Source organism: Poecilia reticulata, linkage group LG8 (assembly GCF_000633615.1).
Source record: "Poecilia reticulata strain Guanapo linkage group LG8, Guppy_female_1.0+MT, whole genome shotgun sequence".
Lineage (NCBI taxonomy): Eukaryota > Metazoa > Chordata > Actinopteri > Cyprinodontiformes > Poeciliidae > Poecilia > Poecilia reticulata.
Genome location: NC_024338.1, coordinates 24,992,646 through 24,999,540, shown reverse-complemented (window position 1 = coordinate 24,999,540; position 6,895 = coordinate 24,992,646). Strand labels below are relative to the sequence as shown.

At 42.9% G+C, this 6,895-nt stretch overlaps 1 protein-coding gene across 1 annotated transcript in view; it reads right to left on the bottom strand.

Moving 5' to 3' along the window:
* gjc1 (gap junction protein gamma 1) overlaps positions 1-1,790 on the bottom strand; it is a 48,510-nt gene extending 46,720 nt beyond the window's left edge. Inside the window, exon 1 of the mRNA XM_008416991.2 lies at positions 926-1,790. The gene's annotated coding sequence lies outside the window, so the exon portion shown is untranslated. The remainder of the gene's footprint in view (positions 1-925) is intronic.
* Between the last annotated feature and the right edge of the window lie 5,105 nt (positions 1,791-6,895).

Genomic DNA, 6,895 nt, shown 5'->3' with positions numbered 1-6,895 from the left:
GAGCATAAAGGCTAATTTCAAACATGGACCAGTCAAATGGTTGGAGTTGTCCAATTTCGCCTGACTTGCAGATCAAACTATAAAAAAAATAAATAAATAAATAAAAATGTTTTTTTTACTTACTATTCATTAATTACCTCAAAACAGAAAGCTCACAGTTTGGTGATGTGGAGAAGTCAATTAACTTACAGCACACACTTTTAAAAAAGGTTAAGGTCATGTGCTCATGCAAGAATCTGTTGCTAAATTTTTTTTTAAAAAAGTGAATTTTCCATCTAAATGAAAACATCATTTATGAAACTACAAAACTATTTATGAAACACCGTTTTAAAAATGTTTCTTGATTCTGTTGGAACGGTGTTCAAAGTAGAATCTGCAAGTTTTCCATATTCATCAATATTCTCATCAATCCAAAGACATTACCTCTGTTGCTTTGTTCAGGGTAGGCTTCTGAGTACTTGCCAGAGCATAAATTATTAATTAAGCACATTAGTTTACACGTAAAGTCGTTATGAAGCCTGCTTGACATCTGTGTAAACAGCTTCTGCAGGAAATAAATCCCTGCACCACCCATCTTACTCCTTATTGTGAGATGAGTGAGAAGTTTGACTTTTAAGTGACTTTCAACAAAGTGATGACCAAGAATTAGTATTTCAGATTCAGTCTGTCAACATTCCCTCAAAGCCTTGTTGTGTCTACAGAGAAGTTATGTGCGGCTTATTCCAAACAGAAGAGCAGACAGAAAGGAAACGCTGATTCTGATTCGACGAGGCTTTGGGTTTGTGCGTTCCGGTGCCATGCGGTGCGGTGCGGTGCGCCTGTGACCCTGATTTATCCGTTCATTTTCCACCGGATTACTTTGGCGCCCAATTAGGATTTAAATGATCCTTCAGTGATAAACGTGACCAAACAGATGCGTTCTTACCGCTATGCGAGTCTGTGAAGATGCTTTAAGGTGTAAGACGATCCTTTGTTTGGGGACGGAGGGAAGGTCGTTTTGGACTTGTCGAGGTTCCGCCGTTGATCCTTTTCCTTGTGTGTGTTTTGGGGTTTTTTTTTTTTCCCTCTCGGGGAGGAAAAAGCGGGACGTTTCTCTGACGGCGTGTCAACGTTCACCTCGCAGCATCACTACGAAGACGTGTGCAGGCACTCTTTTGTCCATGTGTTCGCTCCTCAGTCGAGCTGAACGTCGATCAAACTATGTGGTCTGCTGCGTAAAACCGGTGCCAAGATTCCTGCGGGCCCGCTCCGTTGCGAAGATGCGAGACAATAGTCTGGTCATTTTGGCAGGGATCGAACCTCCTTTCAGCTGAGTCGGCCGAGCTAGAAGCGAATCTCGGGCGCTGGTCCCTTCACATCGCTCTGGCTGCCTGGCTCGGGAATTCAGCGATAAATATGTCAGTGGCTCACATGCCTGTTGGCTCCGGCGCTGCCTTTCGGGTCCCTCATCTTTGCTCTTCCTCGCAGCAGGAGGAGGAGGAGGAGGAGGAGGAGTGGGGAACAGTTGCCGATCTGTTGATCACCTGAAGATCCGCCCGCAAGCAGCGTGTTTATCCGGGCCGCAGCGCTCCTTCCACACAGCCCGAACCTTTATTGGCGGATCGGAGGGGGAGCTCGGTGAGTGACAGCCGGATCCTCTCAGTGGAAGCCCGTCGACCCTTCGTTTGCAGGGATCGGTGTGTGTGTGTGTGTGTGTAGGGAGAGAGAGAAAGAGAGAGAAAAAAATGGGAAGATGTTGCGCGTACACGTGTTGTGGCGGTGCGCGCACCCGACAGGTCATACATCTCGGGTCCATAAACATCTGCTTCAACATGAGAGCCAGCGTTAAACAAAGCTGCAGCCTGCCGGAGTTCTTCAGAAACAGCCGTGTTGACACTATTTAATAAGCAATGTGTTACGTGGTGATAAATAATATTGGCTAAATTTGGATTCATATATGCAGGGCCTCGCAAATGTATTCAGAGGCACATTTTGTCACATTACAACTCACTTCAGTTTCAGAAGAAATGTACTAAATTTGACTTTAAAGGAAAAAATTTGAAACGTGCGGCCCAAAGTTGAGAGCTACATTTTATTGGGAATTGTGGCAAAACATGAAATCTTCTGTTCAAAGATACTAATCCGGCTGAGCTGCAGCAGTTTTCTAAAGAATAGGCACGAAAAATTCAGTCTCTAGATTTTTTTCAAAGCTGGCATAAATATACCAGCAGCTGGAACTGCAACAAAAGTGAGACCACTGAGGTTTTATTGCGCCTTTTCAAAACTTAGGACCCCCAAAAAACAACTCATTTACACAAAGTTTTAATAGAAAAAAAAAGGAAAATTGCAATGCACTCAATGTGCAAGTTTTGCAACAACCTCATAAAGATAATTTTGGTTTGTTGGGCCAGTAAAGCTGAATAAACAGCTGATTTGATGAGTGACAGTTTAGACTCTGTCTCTTTTTGACGCCTTCTAACGTCAAACAAGCGTGTCTTTTGTCTCCATGTCTTTTGTCTCCAGAAATTAGTCGTTAGTAATCGCTTTTTAATTTTCCTCTATTTCTGTAATCATATTAAGACTCATTAATCACAGTGGGGTGCATTTGGTAAAAACCGACTCAGTATATTTGATAGAAAATGATCCATTACAGGATTTCTTTATTTCAGCGCCTGAGGCAAGCAGGAGCCTTCAGGATATGACGTCTGTGATACGATCAACATCATCTCCTGCCGAGAAGCTAGCTGGACGTCTCGGATCGTTCCGAGGTGCTTAAGTCCGAGCGAGAGGCCCTTCATCCGGTCTAAATGTGCTCACGCCGAAGGCCTGGAGCGGCGGGACGCGCCACGGCTCATTTGGCAAATTGAAACCGCTGGTTGTTTTGAGTTTGCTGCTTGATTGTTCTAAAGCACAAGTTCATCCGACCCTGCCATCCATGCTCGTCCTCCCTACATCAGTTTACAGGCTACATTCTGGGCAAAACTTAATTGTGGCTCCGGTTATGCAATAACAAGCGATATGATTCAGTGTTGCAGTTCCTTCGGGTGACCAAGTGGGAAAAAGTCACACAGTCATGTGGTTGTGCAACGTCTTTGCTAGCATGTGTGCGGGTGAAATTGCCTGCACACAAGCGCCGACCTTGCCGGAGCCCAAATTGTGACAGACTTTCTGGAAGGAAGATAACAAAAATGTTATGCAATGACTTTCTGTGAGAATACAAGGATGGACTAAAGGGAAGGTTAAGGAGCAGGTGGGGGTCAAGATTACAGAACAATTTCTTCTTGGGACCAAATAAAAACGTTTTACATCACTTGCTCTTTTCAAATAAATGGCTGCGAAAGGAATTTTGGGACTCAGAGGACTTTTTCCAWATACCTTTTCTTGTTATTGAATCAGGAAGACTGACGAAAGAAGACCTGCAGAAGTTTAGATGTTTTCTTGGGTTCTGTTGAGGCGCTGTAACTTTGTTTTTTTCTGAGAAGGATCATCACTGCTCCACATGTTCTCAATTTGTAGAGAAAACATGAGACTTAAAAGTCTGTACTTATATAAATCCCAATTTCAAGGCATTAAATTAGGACGTAAACGTTTAAGTCATTGGAGTCTTGCTAGTGAAACTGGAGTAAAATTTGGYTAATCAAGGTGAATTAATAATCTAGCAAGAGAGATTTGTTACTTTCACATAAGGTCAGATGGAATAGATAGAGTTACCCTTAAAAAATAACCTTTAAAAATCATAAATTGAGAGCTGAGTTTTGATGTTTACCTTTATTAAAACTTGAACTTTGTTAAGCCAAGACGAATAAAAACAGATATATGAGGATTTTGTATGACTGGAACAATATGAAACATGACGAAAATAAAATCTTTTGGGGTGTAGACTCCATTTTGGCTGCATTGTTCCTGCCGTTTGTCGCTCCACATCATGGGAAGCCAGGACCTTTGACCTCTGATGCTCCACAGAAGGAGCAGGTTTAAAAGTGGCAGAAAATGAAATCGACTAAAACATCGTCTCAATTCCTGCTTGCGATTTGTTCTGCGGCTGCTTCAGACATCATTTCATCCCTCCGCAGTTGGCGCAGTCGTGATATTGTTTGTCAGATGACTAAACATTAATCATCTCCACTAAGACTTTAGATCTATTAATGATTCCTGGCTGTGTTCCCCCCCTCCCCCCTCTGCTTGCAGATGATTTGCATGCGACCAAGCCTTCCTGAGCTGCCTACTGCTGGAGATTCCAGAGGAAAAGATTGGTTCCTGATGCTAGCAGGATGAGACAAGTGTGACTGAGTCACTGACACACGGCAGAGCCACTGYGGTCCATACTAGCAGAGAGACAGGCCAGAACACACGAACACAAGAAATGCAAATACACTGCAGGGAAAGGTGACAGATGAGGTGCTTAGGAGAAAGCTGCAAAGGAGCAGGAGGAAATTGCCCCAAGCAGGCCCTGTACCACAGTCTGCTCCGGTCTATATTTAGCACAAGGGCCACAGATTGTAACAAGTGCTCCGGGGCCCCGTGTTCAGACGGGCAAGAGCTGCTGCCGTACATATCTGCAACCCGCGGCCAGGCACGATCCCGGCTCAGGAAGAGCTGGAACAAACACGCCAACTCAAAACATGTGTAAAGTTCAAAACGCTCTAATGGAGCAGSTGTGTGGCGGGATGCAATCCCCGAAGCAGCCTCCACATGTCAATACCCCAACCAGAGCCGAGCCGCAGCTTCACTCCTGCTCGTCTAGTTTGGGCTTTCGAGATCACAAATTCCTCTGCCTCTGCCGTTCTCTTTCCCCTCGGCGTTTGGAAAGGGCAGGACAGACTTCCCCCCCTCACCCCTCGTTTGCCGAAAAATAAATCACTTGTCTTGCTGGACAGGATTGACATTCAGTGCAAAATGTCAAAAGTCGCTCAAGTCATATTTGACTCTTCCTGTTTGTGCTCTAACCTTCGCCATCTACAACACCTCCAGTACGGCTGCCGGGATATTGTCAGCGGTGAGTGATGAGGGCCAGAGCTGTTCAGACAGCAGAGTCTTCTGAAGGTGTGACAAAGACTTAAATCRCRATCCGTCCAAAAATGCGCTAAAATGGTGGYCTGAGGAGTGATTAAAGAGGCTGCCATCAATATATAGCAGCTTTACTTAAATGCTTTTTTGCCCGGCAGGGTCCATCTTTCTCCAGAAATATTGACTGTGGTCAGTTTCTGAGAGTGTAGTAGCTCCAGTGCGGCATTAGTCACTTTTCTGCTGCGCAGTCCTTTGTCTTTGGCTGGAGTTTTACTTGGACGGTCAACTTTTAACACAAAAACCTGCTGAGCTGCAAGCAGCTTTTTCTGCTGACAGTCATAAAGTAACAGCTTTTATGTTTGGAGACCACCGGATAAATCTGCACGAGGAAACTCAATCCAACTTTATTACTAGAGCGCTTTAAGGTAGTGGTGTCTTAACTTTTCTACCACGAGGGCCAAMATTTTTAACTTGGAGGCACTTGGAGTGAAAAAACGTATTTTTATGACATGTTTGCCTTTTAAAATTTTATCTGTTCAACTTTTTAACAATTAAAAAAATAAAATGTTATCAAAAGCAATAAAAAACTGTGGGATTTTTGTAGAAAAATCCATTTGTTAATCATTGTAGATACAAAACATAAAAAGGTCTTTACACATTCCCACAGTTTAAAAACCTTTTTTGTTAATTTACTTATTTGAGAAGTAAGATTTTCTTTTCAGAAAAAATAGGTCAATGATTTTGGTTCCAGTTACTCCATTGCAAAAGCTTTGTTCATAAATGCGAATCTATTTTTATTTTAGCCTTAAATTTTTTCTCAGATCTTATTCATTTGTTAGAAATGTTGCCTTAAAAGATAGAAAAAGAGTGTGTCTGCATCTAACACTCATGTTTGCAGGCCAGATTTGCGCCATTTTAAAATTGAGGCCRCCCAAAATCCTTCAGAGGGCYGTAAATGRCCCCTGCGCCACACATTGGACGCTTGTGCTTTAAGGTAACCATCACAGGACCAAGTGARAATAGGTTAAAAGCTAAAAATCTAATGGTATTCAATRAAACARAACACAATAAAAGCACATAATATAAATGCAGTGGTAAAACAGCACAAAAATAATCTAAAAACCAACATAAAAATCAGTTTAAACCACCTCACAAGGTGTCAAAGGTCACGGTAAAACCAGAGAAGTCGACTGTCTGCGAAGGCAGATTGTTCCACAATTTGGGAAAGTCAAATCCAGACTGTTTTCACTTAAAGACGAAGTCAAGATGAAAAGTTTTGTGTGGAACACCAGYTTTGCTCTTGCTGCTTCCAAACGCATCGATTTATTAATTACCAGTAGGTCTGACCAGCGCTATGAAAGCACTAGCTTGTGTACCAACCCGAYGCTGAAACGGAAAGAAGCAAACGGTAGTTTTCAACAATCTCGGAGTTCTAAGTCCATTTTCAGACAATTTGAAATCCATCATTCAGTAGTGAAACARACTCAAACTTCCAGCGACAAGATGTCGGAGACCAGAAGAGATCTAGTGGCTATTAGAGAAAGGCTGAACAAGTAGGGCRTGTTTCAAACAAATCACAGGTTTGAAAAGTTGCATCTGTTAAGAAAACCCCACAAAATACYTGGAAGAGTTTTCTCTCAGTGAAGAAGCTCAAAGCCGTCTGGTGAAACCCAAAGAGGGCGGACTGGCACCAGCACAAGCAGAGGGCCGGGAACCTATTAGCTACTGAGTCACCAGCTCCTCTGATTACCAAAGTTCCCTACAATCAAGTGTGAGACCATCTGCCTGACAGCTGGTTTGGCCTAAACTGTCATCAACCGCAAACAGGAGGACTGAAAAAGAAACGAGATTATAAAATCTGCAAYGTTTTTGTATTCTCTCCATCCTTCTTATCTTTTATTCACATTTT